The following is a 26,472-nucleotide window of genomic DNA, read 5'->3' on the forward strand; positions in this document are numbered from 1 at the left end:
AGAGATACACTATTCCAACTGCAGCAAATAGGTCTGAAAGCAGAGGCCAAACAAGGGAAAACATCAAGGGTATTAATGCCAGGTTCAAATAAATAGTTGTGGGTGTGCAGGGATGTAGATGAAGGATAGCACTTACACTGTGAGAGATCTCTCGTCTTACACTGTGACTAAACTGTAATTTGTTGTGTTTATGTAGAGCACAGAGTATAATCTCTATACAGTTCTACAGGCATTCAACTTCAATCAGCCAGTTTCTTTAGGCTGACTGTGCTGTCATTAGCTATATATGCAAACTCTAATTCTGATGTTACTTTGTCTAGTTTTATTTGGTAAATGATTCAAGTTAGTGCTGTATGTTGACTATAACCTCTTGACTTTATTTCCTCATTGGTCAGTCCAAGTTTGTACCCATGAAGACAGACCTCCAAACCAGGTCTATACAGTCCTGTAACAATTTTTAAGTTTTTTTATGAGGAAATCTGATTGACTTTGCCTTTACTTAGTCTACATTTTTGTTGGATATCAGGCCTTTGTGTGTGTAAGTTTGATTGTTGGTTATACAACTGATATACTCGAGTATTTGGCAGTAAATCTTGTGAAATTATGTGGTTTCAGTGGAGCTGCTGAGGACTGAGTGACACTATTCAAGTCCACTAATAAACAACAAATAATAAAATTGTAAATGCATCAGCTGTGGAGACAGAACTGTGGACAGAACAGCTTTTGACTGAAAACAGTGAACAACCAAGCTGAATGAGCTGCTCTGCTGTGTCCAGTGTTAGAATTAGTATGAATTAATGTTTTAAAAGATTCCAGTTATTAAATAATGTAAGTAATGACGTGTGAATCACCTGTGTCACGATTGGCCCCTCCCAGTCCTGTCCATGTGCATTTTTTTTTTTTTGGTTTTGTAACTCCGCCCCTGATTGTTTTCACCTGTCTCTTGTTGCCCCTGTGTATTTAAGCCCTGTGTTTGTCCTTAGTGTTCGCCGGTCTTTGTATGAATGTATCCTTGCCTTTTTTCATGTCTCAGTCTTTGTTTGAATCTCTATGTTGTTTGTAGAGTTCAATTCTTGTTTGAGGCTCTGTTCCTTTTTGTTATGTCTGTCCCCCGAGCTATCCGTGTTGGCTATATGAACCTGGACTGTCTTGACTACGACCCTGGATTTGCCCCTAATAAATCTCGCTTATCTCAGCATATGCGTCCGCCTCCTCGCTCCCCGTTACAACCTGAAACTGATGCGCAATCAAATCTTGATCTTCGCCTCATAATACTGTTCAGATACAGTCGGTCGACCCCCTTAGTGAACCCGAGTCAAATACAGGTGGCTCACCTACTGATCTCCAGTCAGTTTTCACCATTTAGGTTCATAATAATGAACTTATTCAACGGTCGGGCAGTGAGATCAGGTTCTGATCACCTGACATGTTACTGTCTTAACAATGGCAGATCTAAAGTGTCTTCTGCCTTGTTGATGAATATAAGTGACTTTCTTTAAATATTTTGTAGCATCTGGAGCTCCCCGTTGTTCTTGGTGCCAGATGTTTGCCTATTGGGCGTGTCTGTCCTCTTCTTCTACTTTTACTCTCTTAGTTTTGTCTTTTCCTCTGTCCTGCCTTTTGTTTGCTTGCTCCTCTGATCTCAGCTCATTATTAAAGCTTGTTGTGTGTTGTACTTGCTGTGAGACTGAGCATTTAGTCCAAGTCCAAAGTATTTAATTCCCATTAAATCTCACACGAGCCTGTTAGTCTGAAAACTCATTACTTGCCAAGGGCTTCAGTGTCTTTATTCAAACATGTGGATTTAATGTTAATACCCATATAAAGTTTGCTTTGTGACAGATTCATGAACTGTACTTATCCACTACAGCAGAGCCTTATTTCAAGCTTGTAGCTGAACACAGTGCTGCTCATTGTGAGTGAGGGACATGCAGCTCGTCCCAGGTGAGTGCAGAATTGTAGAGGACTGCATGAGCAACAGTGAAGTAGTTTGTCCTTCTGTTGGTCTGCAGAAGACTCAAAGCCCTTTCTGAGAGCTCAGCTCGGCTCATATTGCTGCAGCATATCAGATAATTACGCTGCGCCAACACCGTTAAGCAATTTATAGACCAGTGATAGTATCTCAGTCTTTAAATGTATTTAAATAAAGGTCATTAATAACCCTAATTAGAGCTGATTCAGTAGTTTGACTGAAATTAGTCTAGACAGCTGTTTAAGGGCAGCCAGTAAGTTGTTTGAAAAATCATTGAGAAAATTATTTTTCCCATGAAAGGTAGATTTGAAATGTCTGTAATTACTCACTAGAGTTGCTTCTAGACTTTTCTTTTTTAAGAGGTTTAACAACTGTGCTAGGAAAATGCGTGAGATGAGTGATGTGTTTACTTTCTGAAGTTTGTTTGCTGCTTTTTAAAAGTTTTTTTTTTAATTGGTTGGTAACGTGTGAAGACTTCAAGTGGATCAACTAAAACTGAATTATTAATAGCACTAAACTGGGACATTTTAACCACGATACCTTAATGTGGTGATGCAGAGAACACAGGCTCTTTGGTGGATATAGATGTAGTAAAGGCTCGTCTGACATAGATTTAAGTGTTAAAGTATACAAACTCATTACATCTCTCAGCTGAAACTAATTCAGGGGCCATATATATAGATGACTTAGTTATTCAGCCATGTTGAAGAGTGTTCTGCTTTTGTTAATATTATTGTTGATGACGCTGGAGAAAAAGATTGTCCAGCTTTGTGCATTATTGTGTTGTAATCAAGCAGCCTGTCTTTGGAGATTTCTTTGTAGATCTGAGGTTTGGTTTTACGCCATCCGTGTTCAACCTTCCTACATTCTCTCTTATGGAGCTGAACTGCAGCAGCGTTCCTCCGAGACCTCATTCATCAAGATCTCATTCATCACAAGCTATGCAGCAAAGCATCAACACAGTCAGATGGTTTGCATGGTGCAGCACATTTTGCCCATGAAAAGTGCAGCTGTGTGTCATTTATAAACCTTTTCCTAAAGCAAATGTGTCTGTGTTTGATGTTTAGTGAGGACCACATTTCAAAGAAAACCATTTGAAAACCACATCCATAGATGATCATTACAGTGTGCGCTCAGTCAAATGCTTGGAGTCTAAAAGCGGGACTCTTCAGTCTTACATTGTAGTAAACAGAAAACACAAGAAATTCTGGATTTTAATTTTTTTATTTGAAATATTCTAAATATATTTCATAATTATATGAATTTTCTAGAAAAATAATGAATTTAGTTGAAACAGGCTTTTAAATGCCATTTATACAGCTCCATAAAAGTTCATTACAGGGTCATCAAAATGCAGTACATTTCAGAAAAAACAGCTTATGGTCTCTGATTTTACAGCCTGAGGTGGGAAAACAACAATATGTCCAGAATCACAGCACCATCTGCAGGACAGAGTAAGAACAACACTGAAGAAAGAATTTGTAGAGAATACAGGAACTATAACTCAGTAGTAGAGCTCAGTACTGACGTGTATGAATGTGTCAATGTGGGATTCTTTGTGTATTTTCATATGTTAATATTTTCAGTAGGAAAAAGGATTTCAGTAGATTAGTCCTGAAGTGATTTCCTCTTTTACCAGCTTCTCTGTGATTTTACTTCCATCTGGATTGGCCATTTAACTGAAAAACAGTTGCTTAAAAGTTGCTTTAAATGTACTTCTAATGTGATCATTGGCTCCACATGAAGGAAATATATCAACATGTTTACTATGTGTAAGTACTTCCATCCATCCATTTTCTAAGCCGCTTTTTCGTCAGGGTCGCGCTTGGGGCTTATCCCAGCAGTCTTTGGGCGAAAGGTAGGATACACCCTGGACAGGTCGCCAGTCCATCGCAGGGCAGACAGACAGACAAAGATAGTCACTCACACCTAGGGGCAATTTACCATGTCCAATCGACCTGACTGCATGTCTTTGGACTGTGGGAGGAAACCGGAGGACCCAGAGGAAACCCACGCAGATACAGGGAGAACATGCAAACTCCACACAGAGAGGACCCGGGTCACCCAGCAGGGGAATGGAACCCAGGCCCCCCTCGCTGTGAGGCGACAGCGCTACCCACCACGCCACCGCGCTGCCCGGCGGATTAGAAGCCATTAACATAATTTATGATAAAACACAATTTTACAGAAAATAATTTAGAATTAATAACAATTGACCTGAACAAGTATTCTGCCTAGAAATGTATTTGCTTTAGTGTATGGCAGGGGTGTTGATCTCTGGTCCTAGAGGGCCGGTGTCCAGCACAGTTTGGTGATTTACCTGCTCCAACACATCTGATTACACTTAACCTGCCAATTTAAAAATAATTGGGTGTGTTTGAGCTGGAAAACCTCCAAACTGGGCTTTCCAGAGTTGTGAACCCCTGGTGTACGGTATCATTGGCAAGGAATCTTAGACTGCTGAATGAGGAGAAGAATGTCCAGTCGCCCATCGCTGTATATTGAGGTCATTTCACTGACTTTTTAAACTGTTAGTTGTATAATAATGAACATAGGATAACACAGCACTGTATAATGCAGCACTTTGCTTCATAAGTATATTTTGGTCACCAAATTACCACCGCAAGTCTTACATAGTGCACTACGTAGGTATTTAAATACTGGCTCCTGCATCCCACAAGCACATAATATCACTAAGAATAGCCACGTGGGAATCGCCATATCCATACTGATCAAATGGCCTGCATGGCTGGCTGCAGGAGTTAGAATTTTAAAACGTACATAGCAGAATATTTTGGGGGTATGGAGCCATTTGGGGTTTGGGTCTGATGTTACTTCTGACTGAAACACGGACATATGAAGAACGTAAGCCATTCTTTAATGACACCCTTTCGTCTTTTATATTGACATTTTACAGTGAATCGTGTCCTAAGTACTTTACCTCAAACATGTGATATTAAAGTTGTTTAGCATGTTTGCTTTATTTTATTATACGACAGGTAGTTCCGGCCACGCAAGCTGATTGGTTGAGAAGCGTTCTAACCCTGCTGTTATTTCACCATAACATCACAGGTTTATCACAAACACTGTATCACTCCGCTGAGACGCTGTTGCTAAGCAACGACTTTGACAGCTGTCAAAGCCATTTGAACGTTTTCACTTATTACTTTGCGCAGAAACAGAAAATGGACACTAAAGATGCCATTTGACCTACAGCTGATTTGGTCAGCTCTGAAGATGAGCAGGCGCAGTGATACAGAACTCCGTTATTGTGAGCAGGTCATGAGTGAGCGTATATGGAGGACTTTACAACGGCTTTGAAAGCAGCTCAGCCAGTCAGATTTTAGGGCCGGAAGTTTCTGTGGTTAGTCGACAGCAACCACAATGAGAGATGTCTGCCTGCCGGCTCTGCTGCCAAGTCTGTTTTAGGACTTCCTGGTGTGTTTTTAATTCAGTTAAAAACAGGGTCATGGGGACAGCTCGGAACCAGACCTCCCCGGTTTCTGGGCACAGTCCTCATTGGTCCTCATGGCCTGTCCTGAGAAAACAGGGACACCTGGTCAATTTACTTCACTGTGAGTAGCAACGTGGCTAATATTACCAGCACTGTTAAATTCCACATGACTGGTAAAAGTAAATGATAGACAGCTAATGCTGAACTGGGTCATGGTGTCTCTGCATTTGACTGCCTTTATTAATATTTTATCATAAACTGCTCTGAACATGTGTTTATGATGTGATGTACAGCTGCCAGATTCCATCCTGGAGGATACAGTTACAGTCAAAGTGGAGTTTGTGGAGATCAATCCAGCCAATCCAGTGAGTGAATAAAAGTGGATGAGAAATTCAGTTTAATTTTGATTGTTAGTCCAATTACAGTTTGTTTACATTGTTTGGAGATTTATTTATTACATTAAAAAGTATAAACTAATGGTGGGTCTTGGTTTCTAAAGACTCTAAATGTGAAACGTCTTTGCTGTTGTGTGTTTTTTAAGCAGTCTGTGCATTTAAAACATTTTAATATCAGTCATAAATCTGTATTTCTTTTGAACAGTTGACCGTTAGAAGCCTGTAAAGACACTTCCCATAACAGAAGGAATATAAAGAAGGAATATTTCACTACTTTACTCTGAGGGCGGCCCGGAGCGGCTAATCGGGAGATTCGGGACGATTCCCGATGGGCCGGCTCATGTCAGTCTCGAGTGTGGGCGGCTGGATGGGGGGATGATTTTGACATTTATCCGTCACTTATCTAATCTTTTTACATTCATTCTCCGTTCAACTATCTATTCATTCTCCATTCATCTGACAGCGCAGCCCCTACATCGCAGGAGGTCAGATGGGTTCTACCATCTGAGGGAAATCCCCCCCCCCTCATGTTTAAGTTGGGTGAGTCCGCGAGTCTCTTTTCTGGAGCGGTAAATTAAATGTAGCGGCAGTCGGTGGTGATGGAGGCAGGAAGACGCCAGGTGGAGCCGAAAAGGCCAGGTTAAAATAAAGAAAGGCGCTGGAAGAAGAAGAAGCTGCCAGATGTGCTGAATGAACAGAGCTGTTCTCCAGAGGACAGACCCCAGCTGCAGCCGGGGAAGAGAGAGGTGGGAGCGACGCTGTACTGTCAGGGTGAGGCTGCTGCGCAACGTTTGCAGTGTCAGCTTAGTAGTTTATACTGTAGAGCCCAACACACACCACTAATCTCAAATATCCAGTTTCAAGCTGAGAATAAAGATCATTTAGAAGTGTAATATGTTTAATAGCCTAACTCATTAATGAATGGTGCTGTAGTGGCGGAGCAGCAAACCCCTTCCGACGCTACTGATGATCCCGAGGAGGCCGTGACTACTGAAGGGACAGCTAGAGGACAGTCTAGCACAGTTATTTAAACTGAGAGTTATTTCTACTGTGAAATATAACAGAGAACAGACGTGATGTGTGTTAAATTGCTCTGACATTCAGAAAGATGTCGGCACGATGGCCTCATTTATTTTAACAAATGGTTTTACCATTTTTACAATTTTACTACAATACAGGCTAAATTATTAAAAAAAAACTTCAAGCATGTTGTTATTCAGCAAAATAGGCTAAACCTTAATGAAATGTTTTTGTAGCCTCAGAGCAGCAGATGAGCCCGTCTGATCCTGCTGGTGAACCGAGTAGGCATGGAGAGGCCAGGACTACAGAGTCGACAGGTAGAGAGGATAAAAATTCACTGAAAAACTATTTCATGTAACAAGCTGCACACAGAACAGATGTTATGGATAGATTCTAAATGACGCCCAGCACCCAGATATTCAGAATGCTGAAAATGTATTAAAATCAGCCCAAATGAAATAGATAAACATCGTTTAATCAATAATTATCTCTGTCCATGACTTCACAGTGTACAGATCAGCTCAAACGTTTACATACCCCAGTAGTATTTTTTCTTTCTTGGCCTTTTTTCAGAGAATATGAATGACAACACAAAAACATCTTTTCCACTCATGCTTAGTGGTTGGGTGAAACCATTTATTGTCAAATTGTGTTTTCTCTTTTTAAATCTTGATGACAACAGAAACTACCCAAATGACCCTGATCAAAAGTTTACATACCCTGGTGATTTTGGCCTGATAACATGCACAGAAGTTGACACAAATGGGTTTGAATGGCTACTAAAGGTAACATCCTCACCTGTCATCTATTTGCGTGTAATCAGTGTGTGTGCATAGAAGCTGAGTGAGTTTCTGGGATCCAGACAGACTCTTGCATCTGACGTTTCTGGATTCTGAGTCATGGGGACAGCAGAATTGTCAACGGATCTACGGGAAAGGGTAGTTGAACTGTATAAAACAGGAAAGGGATACAAAAAGATATCCAAGGAATTGATGATGCCAGTCAGCAGTGTTCAAACTGTGATTAACAAATGGAAAATCAGGAGCTCTGTTAAAACCAAACCATGGTCAGGTAGACCAACAAAAAGTTCGGCCACAACTGCCAGGAAAATTGTTTGGGATGCAAACGAAAACACAAAATAACATCAGCTGAAATACAGGACTCTCTGAAAACTAGCGGGGTGGCTGTTTCAAGATGCACAATAAGGAGGCACTTGAAGAAAGATGGGCTGCATGGGGTCGCCAGAAGAAAGCCATTACTGCGTGAATGGCACAAAGTATCTCGCCTACAATATGCCAAGCAGCACAGAGACAAGCCTCAAAACTTCTGGAACAAGGTCATTTGGAGTGATGAGACCAAAACTGAACTTTCTGGCCACAACCATAAACGTTGCATTTGGAGAGGTGTCAACAAGGCCTATGATGAAAGGAACACCATTCCTCCTGTCAAGCACGGAGGTGGATCACTGATGTTTTGGGGATGTGTGAGCTACAAAGGCACAGGAAACTTGGTCAAAGTTGAAGGAAAGATGAATGCAGCACGTTATCAGCAAATTTGCACTCATCAGCCCAGAAGCTGTGCATGGGACATACTTGGATGTTCCAGCATGACAACGATCCAAAACACAAGACCAAGTCGAGCTGTCATTGGCTACAGCAGAACAAAGTGAAGGTTCTGGAGTGGCCATCTCAGTCTTCTGGCCTCAATATCATTGAGCCACTCTGGGGAGATCTCAAGCACACAGTTCATGCAAGACAGTCCAGGAATTTACAGGAACTGGAGGCTTTTTGCCAAGAAGAATGGGGAGATTTACCATCTGAGAAAATAAAGAGCCTCATCCACAACTACCACAAAGGACTTCAGGCAGTCATTGATGTTAGAGGGGGCAATACATGGTATTAAGAACTGGGGTATGTAAACTTTTGATCAGGGTCATTTGGATATGTTTTTGTTGTTATTATGATTTAAAAATAGAAAAAAAAGTCATTTGACAATAAATGGTTTCACCCAACCACTAAGCATGAGCGGAAAAGATGTTTTTGTGCCAAGAAAGCAAAAATTCTGCCGGGGGATGTAAACTTTTGAGCACCACTGTATATGCCCTTCTATTTTAATGCTATATAATACAGGTGAGTCAGATGCTGAGAGGGAAGAGACAGAGTCCAGTGAGACAGCAGCAGTGCAGCAGGAGATCCCACAAACTCAGACAGCTGTTAGTGTAGATGAGGAGACTGATTTTGATTATTTTGCTCATCCTCAAAGACAGGATCCAAAAATGTTTTTCAGTTACCATCCACAGCAGCCCACAAAACTCCCTACAGCGGTTTTACAACAAGCAAGGCACCAACCGCAAATGGTCGACATATAGTGAAACAACACAGCCACTGTATTGTTCTGTCTGTTTGGCATTTGCACCTGCTGCAACTGATAATCCATTCAGAAAGGCTGGTATGAAGGCATGGAAACATATTCATCAGCGCATTGGAGAGCATGAGAAAAGTAAGATCCACAGGGATGGTGCTGATGCTTACTTTCTGATGGCTAAAGGGGCAGATGTAAAAAGTCTTCTGGCAGGCAAACAAATGTCTTTACATCATGAGCAGGTGAAAAAGAAGCATCAGGTAATGGAACATGTAGTAGATGTGGTTAAAGTCATAGGAAAATGTGGTCTCAGTTACAGAGGGGATAAAGCAGAGAGGGCTTATACTCTAGAAAACACTGCAGTCAATCGTGGCAACTTTTTAGAGTTGTTCATTCTTTTGAGCTGGTATGATCTGTGCCCTCAGCAGCACATTAGCAGTTGTATTGAGCAAAGCAAAATACATCATGACAGTGGGGCAAAAGGTAGGGGTTCTCTTGTGACTCTTATATCGAAGGACATAGCCAACAAAGTTGTGGACGTTCTTAAAAAGGTGATAAAGAGCACTATTGCAGATGCGGTTAGAGAGGCAGGCATGTTATCAGTTCAAATTGATACTGCTCAAGACGTTTCATCAACAGACAAGTGTGCTATCATCTTAAGATATGTTACAGATGTCATTCATGAGCGGCTGGTTGCTGTGGTGGACTGTGAAAAGTCCACAGATCAGTATTTCACAGAGGCATTGAAACAGACCTTAGATGAGCTGAGCATTTACATTGGCAACTCCACTGATGGTGCTGCCAATATGCAGGGACAGTATGAGGGGTTCTCTGCATTTCTCTCTGAGCAGTCTCCTACACAGGTCCATGTCTGGTGTTACTAAACTAAACAATGTGGCAGTGTTTCTGAGGGAGTCATGGAAACACATGTGGAAGTGAGAGGAGATGAGTGATGACAGCAGACACAGAAAACTGACCCCAGTAGGGACAACAAGGTGGTGGGCTAAGGATTGGGCACTAATTAATGTGTGCTTTGTTGATCCTAGGGATGCCGTTTATGTTGACTTCCTATGGACTCTAGTCGCAATCAAAGGGGATGACACTATGAAGTCAGCGGTTAGGGCGAAAGCGAAGGGACATATGGAAACCCTTATGAAATAGGAGGTTATCCTCACTGCTCAGATTTTCCTCCACATTTTCAAATGTACCTCCCCTCTATCCAAATTTCTACAGATGCATGGGATGGATATTTGGGCAGCTCAGCGTTTGGTAGAGGGGACAGAGGATAGTCTCAATAAATATGTCAGGGACTTTGAAGGAGTTAAAGGAGCAGCTGATGTATTTGTGAGTTGGGCCAATTAGAAACTGGAAGAGGCAGACAGTGAACTTGTTGTGAAGACTGCACATCCACAAAAACATGTTTGAAAAAAGAAAAGAATGCCAGGAGAGCTCCTGGAAGATGATCCAGTAGGCTCACCTGATACTGCATTTGAGGTCAAGGTCCATAATGCAATTCTGGACACTGTGGTCAGCAGCATAGATGGGAGGTTTTCAGCCAGTGAAAAGCTTGTCTCAGATTTTGCTTGCCTTGACCCTAAAAAATTTCCAGAGATAAGGGCAAATGGACTCCCCCGTACAGCACTCCAAGGGATTACAAAGTATCTATTGAGGTTTGATGACTGCAACTTTTAGTACATTGCATGGAGAGCTGTATAGCCTGGCATCCGAGTGGGAGAGATTGAAAAAGTCTCCTCTGGATGATTACATTGTCAGGACAGGAAGAGAGGTGACACAGACAATTGAGGAGGATAGTGGGCTGTCGTATATGGAGCCAGAGTTTGAACTTGAGCGTAGGACCTGCTCTTCTTGCAAAAACCGTGCCATCTGATCCTCTCACAGTATAACCTCCTTACAGATGCTTTCCATGTAATTGGGCTGGCATGTAAGTTTCTGTTGACCCTTTCAAGCACTCAGGTTCAGTTCAAGCACTGAAACTGAACTTATACCCAATAAAAGGCATTGTAAGTGCGAGCTGCTGTTTCCTTTATTCAAATTCCTCCTCCATGGAAAAAGTGGGCCGGGTTTGAGCATGAAACTCCTGGGCTGAAAAAGGGGCCACCTCTGGCCCTGGGTGCCACTGTTCTAGAGAAGGAGCTCTGACTGACCGCCAGTCTTGCACCAAAAGCCTCCTTCCCACCATCATAGCAGTGTGAACTGACGGGGAGATCTGCCTCGTCTGCCCTCAGCAGGGTCGTGGTAGGTTAGGGGTCTCTTACAATAAATAACTGGAGTAAAAACAAATGGATGGTCTCTTATCCTCTCAATACAATCGTGAACCTGACACCAAAAACTCTAGAGCAGCTCCAGAACGCACGCGCAGTTTTCCCGATTAAAACATTCCTAGGACTAATATGATATTTTTCTCCTACACGGAAAGACGATTCTTGCTTTAATGAACAGTAGAAGCCTTTTCTGTGGCTGCGCCATATTTTCTATGTGGAGCTGAAGCTGTGAGACAGAAGGGTTTTCAGCTTTAACCGGTCCTGCAGTCGTTTCTATTAAGTTTCTCAGTAACAGCATAAAAGCTCAATTTGCTCTTCCTGCTCTGCTGTTGGCGCGAAACTCAGCCGCTCTACGCACGTTGGCCACACACAGAATTAAGTGTATATGTGTATTTTCTTCTTCCTAATGTCAAACAACGCATGACTAAAGCCCGTGAGGAGGAGGCTCTGCAGGAGCGGGAGGCAGCGAAGAAGAAAAGAACAATGAAGCAGCTGATTGGTGTTTCGTTTGCGTTGTGGGTTCTTTAATAAACACACAAGTACTTGAAGAGAACTGGCTTTATCTATTAAACTGGTTGCACCTCATATTACAGACGTACACTCTGAACTGTGTTCCTTACTACATTGGCTCTGTATATTCTAACACTGGGCTTCTATAATGCACATGCGCCACCTATGTAGCTCATAGGGAATTACATCACTCAGGATTGTCAATCAGTTGTTCATATCGTTACATCTCCCTTCTTTAAATAAAAGTACTATACTTTTAAAATGGTAGCTCATGCACATTTAAACCTTATGAACTTACTTTAACCTAACTGTTAATCTATAGTAATTTACTTTCTTTAATCAGAAAATCCTTCAAACTATGTAAAACTATATTTCAAAATGCTACCTCATCCTGACTGAACTACTATACTAAATCTGTTCAATCAGTTTCTCTGGTGGTCTTATAGTCCTTGAAGATCTCTTGAGTGGTCGTCCTGGACTCGGATCAGGGTCTGGACTCGGATCCGGAACTGTTGCCTCAAATGATGGATTCTCTGGATGCTGATGTTGCTTGGCTGCTTCGTCAGACTGCTGATCTGCTTTGGCTGGCCCAAGGATGTCACGGCGATTCCTTCTCAGCACCGTGCCATCTTCTGTCTGAATGTTGTATGATCTTGGTTGAATTTCTTTCAGGACAGTTGCTTTCTGTGACCAGGTGTTGGCCTTGTCTTTGAGTCTCACTTTGTCACCAGTATGCAGTTCAGGTAAGTTCTGTGTTCCTCTGTCATAGTAAAACTTTTGTTTTGCTTTCTGCTGTTCTTTGTACCTCTTCACCTTTCCTCCCTCCTTTGTTTTCAGCAGCTTTTCCTGAATAGGCAGGTTTGATCTCAGTCTGCATCCCATGAGGAGTCTTGCAGGTGACATACCACACTCCAGTGGCGTTGTGCGGTACACGAGCGGGCTTTGGTAGTAGTCTGTTCCACTGTCCTTAGCTTTGTACAGCAGTCTCTTCACAGTCTGAACAGATTTTTCAACTAGGCCATTCGACTGTGGGTAATGCGGACTCGATGTTGTGTGCACAAAGTTCCATTCCTCAGCAAAGCGTCTGAAGCACTCACTGGAAAATTGTGGTCCATTATCTGAGAAGACCTCACTGGGCACACCATGTCTCGCAAAGATGGCTTTCATGGCTGTTATTACTGCCTCTGCTGTTATAGTATTTAGCCTACTAACCTCTGGATATAAGGAATAGCAGTCTGTCACAACAATGTAGACTTTTCCAGCACATTGAAACAGGTCAGCACCTACTTTTTGGTATGGTCTGTTGGGCACTGTGTGTGGTTTGAGTGGTTCAGCTGGATTGCTTGATTGATATCTCTGGCATGTTGAACAATCAGACACTTCATTTGCGATGTCGTGATTTATCCGTGGCCAGTACATCACCTCGCAAGCTCTTTTACAACACTTTTCGATTCCAAGATGCCCTGCATGAATCTTCTTGAGCATGTCATGTCGTAGACTCTTTGGAATGACGATCTTGCTGCCCTTGTAGATGATGTCATCAACTACAGACAACTCTGCTCTGCAATTCCAGTATTCTGTTATATCAGGTGAACAGTCTTGCTTTGTGTTGGGCCATCCATCTTTGATGATTTGACGTAATCTTTTCAAAGTTTGATCTTTGTTTGTCTCTGTTTTAATCTGTTCCATTTTGGCATCAGAAACAGGTAAGGCACTTACGATCATATCCACATACGCATTCACATCATCATTTGTGTTGCTGCTCACCGGTTCCTTTGGGTCAACTGCTCTTGACAAGGTGTCGGCTGTGTACATCCGCTTCCCTGGTGTATACGTCACTGTCAGCGAGTAGCGTTGAAGGCAAATCATCATCCTCTGGATTCTCAGTGGACAGTCATTGAGTGGTTTTTGAAACAGGGCGATCAGTGGTTTATGATCAGTTTCCACACTTATTTCTTGTCCTGACACGAACTGGTGAAATCTCTCGCATGCATAAGTTATGCTCAACAGCTCCTTCTCTATTTGTGCATAACGCGTCTCCGCTTCTGTTGTTGAACGTGATGCATATGCAATGGGTTGCCATTCATCGAACAGCTGCAGAAGAACAGCTCCTAGTCCACTTTGTGATGCATCAGATGAGATCTTAATGGGCTTAGCTGGATCATAGAATCTCAGTACCGGTTCTAGTGTAAGCCGTGTCTTCAGGTCTTTCCATGCTTTTTCATGTTCATGACTCCACTCCCATTCTGTTTTCTTATCCGTTAGTTGTCTCAACGGTGCCATGCGTTCAGAGAGGTTGGGTATAAATTTTCCCATGTAGTTTACCATTCCGTTGAATCTCTGCATATCTTTCTTACATTGTGGCCTTGGCATGTTTTCTATTGCTGTCACTTTTCTAGGATCAGGCCTAACTCCTGGATGGATGGATGGATTTGTAAATTCCACCTGTGCTGGAAGCTGATACAATACATGCACTGTGTGCATTAGGTTGCCAGTGCATCCTGCATATGAAGATTTTGAACGTCGTACTACAGTCGCCACATTTTGGATTAGCACAGCACATAAATTCTGCAACGCTCTCAAAAATGGTTCTTAAAGGTTTTTATTAAACCATTTCATGCTTATGTGGCACTAGAATAAGTTCTTCTGTTACAAGTTTGACACGAGTGCTATACAGAATCAGAAAGTTCTGTACAGAATCATTGTCCTTACTAAAGAAACCTGGTAAAAGCCGGATCTTATTTGTTGACTTCAAATTACAGTGTGTTGTGTTTCTTATGCCAAATTTATTTCATAACGATTCTGAATTGGTTTACAGTTTTATATTGTTAGCAAAGTTTGTCCAGTCAAATTTGTACAACTTGAATCCTTTTAGAAGTTGAATAAAAGGTAAAGCTAAGACTTCAAGTATTGTTGAAATTGAGATCTCAGTTTATGTTCTGACTTTCTTGAGAAATGAGTTCTAAATGTTCACACAAGTGGTATGTAATTTTACACAAATATAAAATACTACTGTATTTACTGTGGAAAGGCAATGTTTTTATTTTATAAAACTTCATCCATCCATCCATCCATCCATTATCTTCCACTTGTCCGGGGTTCGGGTCGCGGGGGCAGCATCCTAAGCAATGAAGCCCAGACCTCCCTTTCCCCAGCCACTTCCACCAGCTCTCCAAGGGGGATTCCGAGGCGCTCCCAGGCCAGCTGGGCGATATAGTCACGCCAGCGTGTCCTGGGTCTTCCCCGGGGTCTCCTCCCAGGTGGACTCGCCTGTGACACCTCCCGAGGGAGGCGTCCAGGAGGCATCCTAACCAGATGCCCGAACCACCTCAGCTGGCTCCTCTCGACGTGAAGAAGCAGCGGCTCTACTCCGAGTCCCTCCCGGATGACTGAACTTCTCACCCTATCTCTAAGGGTGAGTCCAGACACCCTGCGGAGGAAACTCATTTCGGCCGCTTGTATTCGCGATCTTATTCTTTCGGTCATTACCCAAAGCTCATGACCATAGGTGAGGGTGGGAACGTAGATCGACCGGTAAATCGAGAGCCTTGCCTTATGGCTCAGCTCTTTCTTTACCACAACAGACCGGTAAAGAGCCCGCATCACTGCTGACCCAGCACCAATCCGCCTGTCAATCTCCCGCTCCCTTGTACCATCACTCGTGAACAAGACCCCGAGATACTTGAACTCCTCCACTTGAGGCAAGAGCCTATCCCCGACCCAGAGAGGGCTCTCCACCCTTTTCCGCCTGAGAACCATGGTCTCGGATTTAGAGGTACTGATTCACATCCCAGCCGCTTCACACTCGGCTGCAAACCGATCCAGCGAAAGCTGAAGTTCGCGGCCTGATGTCCCCAATAGGACCACATCATCTGCAAACAGCAGCGATGTGACCCTGAGGTCACCAAACCGGACCCCCTCCATCCCTTGACTGCGCCTAGAAATTCTATCCATAAAAATTATGAATAGAATCGGTGACAAAGGGCAGCCCTGACGGAGTCCAACTCTCACTGGGAACGAGTCTGACTTACTGCCGGCTATGCGAACCAAACTCCAGCTTTGTTTGTACAGGGCCTGAATGGCTTGTAGCAAAGAGCCATGTACCCCGTACTCCCGAAGCACCTCCCACAGAATACCCCGGGGAACACAGTCGAATGCCTTCTCCAGATCCACAAAGCACATGTGGACTGGTTGGGCAAACTCCCATGAACCCTCCAGAATCCTGGAGAGAGTGAAGAGTTGGTCCAGTGTTCCACGACCAGGGCAGAACCCGCACTGTTCCTCCTGGATCCGAGGTTCGACTATAAGCCGGACTCTCTTCTCCAGTACCCCTGCATATACCTTGCCAGGGAGGCTGAGGAGTGTGATTCCCCTGTAGTTGGAACACACCCTCCGGTCCCCTTTTTTAAAAAGAGGCACCACCACCCCAGTCTGCCAATCCAGTGGCACCGCCCCCGATGTCCACGCAATGTTGAAAAGGCGTGTCAGCCAAGACAGCCCCACAACATCCAGAGCCTTGAGGAACTCAGGGCGGATCTCATCCACCCCTGGAGCCTTGCCACCAAGGAGCTTCTTAACTACCTTAGCGACTTCGGCCTCAGTAATGGACAAGCCTATTCCCATGTCCCCAGATCAGCCTCCTCACTGGAGAACGTGTCGGTGGGATTGAGAAGGTCCTCAAAGTATTCCTTCCACCGCCCAATGACGTCTTCAGTCGAAGTCAGCAGCACACCATCTCCACTATATACAGTGCTAGTGGCACACTGCTTTCCCCTTCTGAGTCGCCTGACGGTTTGCCAGAATCTTTTCGGAGCCGACTTAAAGTCAGTTTCCAAGGCCTCACCAAACTCTTCCCACACCCGGGTTTTTGCCTTGGCAACAACTGAAGCCACAGATCGCTTGGCCTGTCGATACCTGCCAGCTGCCTCTGGTGTCCCACAGGCCAACCATGCCCGGTAGGACTCCTTCTTCAGCTTGACGGCATCTCTCACCTGGGGTGTCCACCACCGGGTTCGAGGATTACCGCCCCGACAGGCACCAACTACCTTACGGCCACAGCTACAGTCAGCCGCTTCAGCAATGGAGGAACGGAACATGGCCCATTCTGAGTCAATGTCCCCCACCTCCCCCGATATCTGGTCAAAGTTCTGACGGAGGTGTGAGTTGAAGATCAATCTGACAGGTTCTTCTGCTAGACGTTCCCAGCAAACCCTCACTATGCGTTTGGGCTTGCCTGGTCTGACCGGCATCTTCCCCCACCACCTGATCCAACTCACCACCAGTTGGTGATCAGTTGACAGCTCAGCTCCTCTCTTTACCCGAGTGTCCAAAACACATGGCCGCAAGTCCGATGACACGACTACAAAGTCAATCATTGAACTGCGGCCTAGCGTGTCCTGGTGCCATGTGCACTTATGGACATCCTTGTGTTCAAACATGGTGTTCGTGATGGACAAACTGTGGTTTGCGCAGAAGTCCAAAAACTGAACACCACTCGGGTTCAGATCAGAGAGGCCATTCCTCCCAATCACACCCCTCCAGGTCCCACTGTCATTGCCCACGTGAGCGTTGAAGTCCCCCAGTAGGACAATAGAGTCTCCAGGAGGAGCACTTTCAAGCACCCTTCCCAAGGACTCTAAGAAGGCTGGGTACTCTGAACTGCTGTTCGGTGCATAAGCACAGACAACAGTCAGGACCCATTCCCCAACCCGAAGGCGTAGGGAAGCTACCCTCTCATCCACCGGAGAAAACCCCAACATACAGGCACCGAGTCGAGGGGCTATGAGAAAGCCCACACCTGCCCGCCGCCTCTCACCATGGGCAACTCCAGAAAAGAATAAAGTCCAGCCCCTCTCAAGGAGATTGGACCCAGAGCCCAAGCTGTGTGTTGAGGTGAGCCCGACTATATCTAGCCAGTATCTCTCAACCTCGCGCACCAACTCAGGCTCCTTCCCCGCCAGTGAGGTAACGTTCCAAGTTCCAAAAGCCAGTTTCAGCAACCGAGGATCAGAACGCCAAGGCCCACGCCTTCGGACACTGCCCGATCCACAACGCACCGAACCCCTACTACTGCCCCTCCCATTGGTGGTGGGTCGATGGGAGGGGGGACTCATGTAACTCCTTCGGGCTGGGCCCGGCCGGGCACCATGAGTAAATGCCCGGCCACCAGACGCTCGCTGGCGAGCCCCTCCCCCAGGCCTGGCTCCAGGGTGGGGCCCCGGTAACCCTGTTCCGGGCAGGGTACACAAGTCCTGTTTTTGTGTCTTCATAGGGGTTATTATTATGGATCACACTTTGTCTGACCTGTCACCTAGGACCAGTTTGCCATGGGAGACCCTACCAGGAGCTTTTGCTCCAGACAACATAGCTCCTAAGATCATTCAAGCACGCAAACCCCTCCACCACGATAAGGTGGTGATCCAAGGAGAGGATAAAACTTCATCAAAACCTTAATTCTAAGTGCTGTTCACAAGGGGCGTCCTGGAGATGAGAACTGCTAGAACATGAGTCACATGACTTAATTGTTATAGAAGGCACTTTATTTAGCTTTGGGTCTTTGAGCAATGGGAACGTTTTCCATTCTAGCATGTTTTCAGTAAAAAGTGACGAGAAAACGCTTCCTATTATATTTTGGATTATGTTTCCTTTACACACACATCACTTATGTTGAAGTAATGGTTTAGTGCACTGTGACTGTGAGAACATTCATCATAGTGACATACCTTATATTCAGCTTTCCTAATAATTGTGCACATAGTGTCTCTTTTCTGGGACGTTGCTTATGTAATTAAGAACTTGCTCTGAAAGATCAGTTCCTAAACTGTCCTGTGCACCTTCCGAGGGACTGACCACGCCTTCAAGCTCTTGACCACGGCTTCAAGCTCTTCCATGACTCTGCTCAAGATGGAAGTGAGTGGCAGGAACCTCTGCTGCTTCTGTCCAGTTTAAATTGGGCAATTCTGATACCGCAGCCTCTTCTGTGGCCACTCTGGAGGGAACACCATATTTATAAACAGCTTTGACAAAGCTCTCCAGGACAGCACTGCTGCAATTACTGGCTGAAGCTTTGAGGAACAGAGTGAGCCTGCTGTATCCATCACCACCACCATGTATGACCACTGTCCATCTGAAACAGAAGACTAGATCAACACTTGGTTTTTCTACAAAATGCAAAGATATGTTGCACAGAGAATTGCTAGTTTATTGCGTTCACATACAAATGCCTTGTTAGGTACACCTTGTTGGTGCACAGTTAAAAAGTGTATGTACAGTTCTCTAGCCCCTCAGCAGTACTCCTGACCACAGGAATGTGGTCATTTTAGGTGGTAAATTACTCTTGACGTCAGCGGCATGAATGAATGTAAAAACCTCAGAAACATTTCAGTCATTTGTACGAGGACAACACCACATCACCACTACCATATCACTGCTGTATAGAGAGTGGTCCGTCACCCAAGTAATATCCGGCCAGCACTAAGCACTCGAACACTTATGTAGTGGAAGTAGTCGGGGTGGAACAGTTCATTCATCTGCAGCTGCAAATACATGAACAGTGTATTATACTAAAATTTTGGTAACACTTTACTGGTTACCTTATTCCAATAGGCATCCTGCTATAAAGCTTACATTTGCCAATGTTCATCAAAGTTAGCTAAAGTAGCATTTGTGACGGATGACATCTATTGAAGTGAGCATGTATAAACATTTATGTAGGGTTATATCAGTTGTCATGACAAGCTTATGTAGGTGTCATGTAGCCTTATGAACAGCACCCTACAGTAAAGGGTTACCAAAATGTGACATGACAGTTAAAGCTGTAATATTACTAACTCATGAAGTGGAAAGTGTCCTAAAACCTGGAATTGGCTACCACATGTAGACAGGAACATAGCCAAAGTCAGAGTAGTAGTGGGGGGAGATTTTCCCCCCAGCTCGTTCTCCTACTCTGAAACAGCACGACAGAGAACATTTAAACACGGACAGATGTACAAACTGGTTGGGGGAACAGTTAGGGAACAATAAACTACACCTGCTGTTGGGACAATATGAATGTAACCGAACATGAAATGATAATGTTCCCGATGCTCTGAGGGCTACAATACTCCCCTAGGATGTGATACTCCCAGGGGGGCACGTTTCAACAGCTCTACATCAACATTAGATGTAATGTCACAACAAAGGGAAATGTATTTGCTTCCTGATCACACAGTTAAAAGCATTGCCATAAACAGAGAAGAAGGCCCCACTGCAGTTTCTGTACCATTTCTGTTGATGACAACATGCAGTTCGGTCAAAATTCTCATGACTTTTTTATTAATGTACATCATACAGCTTTGCCCAAAGTTCCACCCTTTTCCTGTCTGATCAGTTTCCTCTGTTATTCATAAAACACTTTAATGACTATAATCTGACAGTTTGCCTCAAACTAGATTAAAAAAGGTCCCCACATCACACGCACATGAAACAAACTGGGGGGTGTACAACTACAGATATTGGTTTAGGTTCAAAATGATTAAACGCCTGTTTCTGATAAAGTAGGCGGCCCTCCTGAAGTGGCCATTGAGTGGAGGCAGAATACTTCTAATAAAATTAACCACTACTATACAACATATTATCACTGTCACAAGCCAAACACAGTAAGTAAAGATGATAGTAGGGCTGTCCAATATGAAAATGTGTCGTTATCAAGATAAATTTCATCATTTTCATTTTGTTGAGATGTGGATAGATGGCTACACCTGTCCATGTTCATCTCATGTAAATATTTAGAGCAGACCACCGCTTTGGACATTTTTAGTTCTTTCCCCTAAAACCGTTAGGACGTTGGACATGTTTTGCTGACCATTGTAGTTCTCATTTGGAAAACTAGTTCTTGTTTTTTATAATGACAGGATGCATGAAAACGACTGATCTTAATGCAGTGATTTATTCCTGTGCACAAGCTAAACGGGAATTCCACTAATTTCAATGAATAATTCAAAACGTTTAACATGAATTCATTAATTACGTTTTCTGAAGCATTAAGTTCTTCACATGTAAACAGTCATTCAGAGCGGCTTGATGAAATATTTGATTACAGAGAAACTTACTGACTCAGATTTCTTTACAGTGGTGATGATAGGAGTCACAACACAAATATAGACCTTTTATTTACAACCCAAAACCAAGATACTTTAAATCTTAAAAATACGTTAAATTATGTGTTTTATATGTGACATTAATGATGGTAAAATAGTCATGAATCTGATAAAATAAGCTTTCTTTTGTGACAGTTTGCCTTAGAATACCCTTCCTTCCTCCATGAACTGATTAAATGAATAAAATGGTAAATGAATGAAAAATGTATTAGATTTAAAAAACTACCATGAAACAGTGTCATCAGGCAGTTCATGTAGTAACTTTCTGTGAGGGATCTTTTAGAGGTGGATGTCTGGTTCCTATCACCACCACTGTGAACAATTCTGACTCGGAAAGTTTCTCTAGAACGGAGCGTTTCACACCAGACCGCTCTGAATGACTGCTTACATCATGACGCCTTAATTATGCAGGAAATTGTGCATCTCAACCATTTAATTATGCAGGACATTGGTGGAGTTCCCTTTAAGTTAGTTTTATACATATTGTACTGTGTCTAATTAGCACTAAACTGCTTTGTGTTCTTGCATTGAGACCCTTACATTTCATTCATGTTTATTTATCCAAAGTGTTTCATTTTATATAAATTCTGAATTATAATAAAAGTAATTATAAGTTGCATCAATTCAATAAATATTCCTATTGAGGTGTCAGTAAAAATATGAAAGCTTTTCTTACCCTAACCTTTACCAAATTTGTAAAAGATCCACGGGTTATATTTTCACTTGTGCAGGCGATTTGTCATGAGGCGTTTTGGCCCTGTTGGCTTTCCATACTCCTACACCTTGTGGAAAGCCTTCCCAGAAGAGCTGAAGCTGTTATAGCTGCAAAGGGTGGGCCGACATCATATTAAACACTAGTTACGTACCTATGACGTATGTCTCTCTCTCTCTCTCTCTCCCCTTCTCTTTCTCTCTCTCTCTCTCCCCTTCTCTCTCCCCTTCTCTCTCTCTCTCTCTCCCCTTCTCTCTCTCTCTCCTCTCTCTCCCCTTCTCTCTCTCTCTCCTCTCTCTCCTCTCTCTCCCCTTCTCTCTCTCTCTCCTCTCTCTCCTCTCTCTCCCCTTCTCTCTCTCTCTCCTCTCTCTCCCCTTCTCTCTCTCTCTCTCTCTCTCTCTCTCTCTCTCTCTCTCTCTCTCTCTCTCTTCTTAGGAACCCGCCCACTCGTGCGTGTGATTGGCTGGAGTCCCGTAACGATGCTTGTATCTGATTGGCTGGCTGAAACTGAACGGCTGAAACTGAACGGCGTCCTTCTTCGACTTCGCTGGATGTCCTCGAGGTTTCCTCCATGGCGGCTTGGCCGATTGGTTTTAGACCTGAATCGCAGCTCAGCTTGTCTGTTTCATGGTTCGCGTGTTGTCTGATTGTCTGTCCTCGTCTCAGATGAAATAGCCGAGCTTAAGCTCCTGTCCTCAGTTCTCTCTGCGGTTAGACAGTAAAGCTCGTGATCTGCCTCTGTAAACTGTCTCTCCGCCGGGAGGCAGCAGGGGGCGCCGCTTCTTTTGCCTGAGTTCTCTCCTGTGTTGGTGGAGTTGGAGAGGTGGAGTTGGAGAGGTGGGGAAGACTGGCTGGATCTTTGTTTCTTTATTTTCTCAGATTAGTTAGTTCCCTATATTCAGGTGATTACACTACAAAGACAAGATATTTAATGTTCAAATGGATAAACTTTATTGTTTTTTGCAAATATTCACTAATTTTTAATTTGATGCCTGAAACATGTTCCAAAGAAGTTGGGACAGGGGCATGTTTACCACTGTGTTACATCACCTTTCCTTTTAACAACACTCAATAAGCTTTTGGGAACTGAGACACTAATTGTTGAAGCTCTGTAGGTGGAATTCTTTCCCATTCTTGCTTGATGTACAACTTCAGTTGCTCAACAGTCCAAAATCAAAATGAATGAATGAGTGAATCAAAAAGTCAAATTAAATCAAGAAAAAGCAATTAAACTATTTATAAGTCATTATTGCTCAGTGAGTAATCTGCCCAGATAAAGAATCTATCTTATAAAACTATATCCCACCACTAGGTGGCGCAACAGTCACATCATGTTCACCCTCTCAGCTCAAGTTCACCCAGTTCACTTCTATTTCACTTCTTTACTGGTCTTGCGTTTTTACCTCTATAAATGTGCTGTGTGTTCAGTATATGAGTAAAAGAAACATGAAAAATATGAACTGTGTCATCATGACGTTGTAGTACTGCTGTAAATACAAGCTTAGTGCTGCAGCGTAATTACAAGGTGTTTACCAGAAATGACTTGTCATTAGATCATATTCACCCATTCAGCGTTAGACACTTACTGTACTACACATTAAAGTGCTACAGTCTGCTTGTCTATCTGCTCTGGGATGTTTGAGATGTTCTCTTTTGCAGTGGTGCTGAACCTAAAGAAGCTTCTATATTTTAAGACTGCAAATGTAGCTTATGCAGATTAGAGGTTTAGTCTGTTCAGATCAGGAGCAAAACATAGAACATGACGTACTGAAAGAAGAGCAGATAATATCAGTTTTATCAGTGATGCAGCATGTGACCTTGTTTCTTTGGGTCCCACATACCTAGAAGAACAGACGGACAGTGTCTCTGAATGTTTGAAGAGCTGGTGGAGAATTTGTTCAGTTCATCATCAAAGTGACAGTAGATCAGTCTTTACTGAGGTCTGCACATCTGATGGTTTATAGCTGTTTCTTTCAAATGCTGTTTTCATGCTTTTCATTTTTAGCTACTTTGCTGCTCTATGCAAGATAAAATACGATGGTCTGCAGAATGAAAAGGAAACTCCAGGATATGCTCATCTAAAATATACGATTAATCTGGATATTAAAACACTTATGGAGCTTGCAGTCCTAATATTTGATGATGTTATTCCACAGTTTAGGAGCCGTAAAAGAAAAGATTCTTTATCATCATTATAGAGACACACAGCCAGGATTCAGAGCTCCTGATGATCATCTTTTATGATTGTAGCTACACGTCCTCCATGGTCTTATGCAAAAGCCCACCCAGTTTAACTGTTACTGGATGTCCTGTGTCTGGATGTCTCCTTTTCTCTCTCTGTCTGTCTGAGTGTTCTCAGGTGGACGTTGCTGCGTGACTGATCTCGTTTTTCCCGGCGTGTGATTGCCTGTTCCAGTTGGCCCTGGTTATAAAAGGTCTTTGGTGTTTTGGCGCAATATGGAGCGGCTATTTTCTTATTTGGCTTCGCACAGTTCCGCTCCCCTGGCTGCCCGCCAGTGGACAGACCAGTTACTGTGGATGATTTGCTGGCCTACAGGTGCCTGTGGGCCAGTGAAGACACTTTTTTGTCATCTTGTTTCTTTTTTATGAAAGGAAACGTAGGAGAGGCCTGCCCTGGTGTTTGATCTGTTGGACGTTGTTTATTGTAGTGGTTTTATAATTTCCTTTCTCTTTCTTTTGTTAGTTTAATTAGTTATATTATATATTTTTTTTTATTAAGCTCTTTTGTTTGTTATTTTGGGCCTTGGGCCTCCCTGAAGTGATGTTTCCTTTATTTTTTGTGTCCTTGCTTCAGTTGACTGATGAAAAACGGATGAAAGTGCAAAGCATCGAATAAATTGTCAAATCTGTATTTGATGTGTTTATTACTATTTATTTATTAGATTTTTTTTGCTCTGGTCTGGCGTCTGAGTGGGCAGTCTTGCTTCCACTTTGTGCATCTCACCCCTAGGAGACGTAACACACCACTGATCCCTGATTTGTAGCCTCAAAATATTAATTTGTGTCCTTATAGTAAATTGTGAGTTTGATATATTAATTTGTGGCCATATAGTATTTTGTGGGCTCAATATATACATTTTTGGCCTTATAGTAATTTGTGGCCTCAAAATATTAATTTGTGGTCTCAATATATTGATTTGTGGATGTCTGGTTCCTAGTACTACAACAGTGAACAATTCTGACTCTGTAAATTTCTCTACAGGTGCATTTCACACTGAACTACTCTGAATGATAATCACATCATTTCACCCTCTCAGACCAAGTTCACCAGTTGACTTCTTCACCAATCTTGTGTTTTTACCTTTCTAAACGCATTGCGTGTTTAATATATATGAAGAACATGAAGGTGAAAAATTATTCCCAGCATCCTGTGCAAAATACAAACCAGTACCAAGTTTTTATGTAGTATCTTAGTTGAAGGTGTTAAAGGCATTGAATCATATTTGGCCTAAAATGTGGACAGAAGTTTACAGGTCACTAACAGTGACCAGTTCTCATTAATCTATGGAAAAGGTCCCTTTAATCCAAAGTCTATACCAATAATGAAGCACCTCATAAGCACCTGTTAAATACTAAGTAATCATAACATTGTAGTTCTGATGTAACTACCTGTTAATACTCAGTGCTACAGTTACAAAGTATGTGCCAGAATGCAGATTAGATCATATTTACCTGTTCAGTATTAGGTATTTACTGTTCTATAGAATAAAGTGCTTCTCTATCTGCTCTTGGATGTTTGAGATGTTCTCTTCTGTAGTGGCGTTAGAACTGAAAAAGGCATCTACATTTCAGGACTGCAAATGTAGCTTATGCAGATTAGAGGTTTAGTCTGTTCAGATCAGGAGCAAAACACAGAACATGAGGTACTGAAAGAAGAGCAGATAGTATCAGTTTTATCAGTGATAGAATGTGACCGTGTTTCTTTGGTTCCCATGTATCTACAAGAACAGAAGAACAGTGTCCCATAATGCTCACACGCCCGAGAGCTGGTGGAGAATTAATGTAGTTCATCAGTAAAGTGGCAGGATGACTATATAGGCATCCATGTTTAGTGAGGTCTGCATATCTGATGGTTTACAGCCGTCGTCTTCATCACCTCTGCCACTGCTTTTGTTCTTGCCTTGATATTTGGAGCCCACCATAACATTAAAGGCTAGAAGGATGTAACTGGGGTCAGGTTTCAGATCAGCATTATAGAACATCCACAATAGAGAATGAATGAGATGCTTCTCCAAAATACGGCACTACTTAGGCGTCATTTTTCAGGGTTCTTGCCAGCAGTGCAGACTACACTGTAGGATGAACGCTGTTTAATTTGACTTGAAGGTGCTGCTTTTTTTTTTTAAGTCATTGGAAATTAAAATTTAATTTGATGTAAATTACAATGTTTTTTTTTAATCCATGAAAAAGATTTTTAAGCAGACATTGTTGTAGATTGGCATAAGATACAGACACAGATCATCTCCACATAAAGACAGGAGCATTTAACTAAAAACAGCAAGCTGGTGTGGAACTTAAACACACAGAACAGTCAGTTAATGACCCCCATTTAACATCCATCTGCTTTAAACTTCATACTCAACCACAGCTTTTACAGTCGGACCCCGA

The 26,472-nt window shown here is 42.9% G+C and overlaps 1 protein-coding gene across 1 annotated transcript in view; it reads right to left on the bottom strand.

The window, feature by feature from the left end:
• The window catches only part of LOC108415343 (carcinoembryonic antigen-related cell adhesion molecule 5-like), a 653,433-nt gene that overhangs the window by 357,518 nt on the left and 269,443 nt on the right, over window positions 1–26,472 (bottom strand). The window lies entirely within an intron of this gene.

Source organism: Pygocentrus nattereri, chromosome 2, assembly GCF_015220715.1.
Source record: "Pygocentrus nattereri isolate fPygNat1 chromosome 2, fPygNat1.pri, whole genome shotgun sequence".
Lineage (NCBI taxonomy): Eukaryota > Metazoa > Chordata > Actinopteri > Characiformes > Serrasalmidae > Pygocentrus > Pygocentrus nattereri.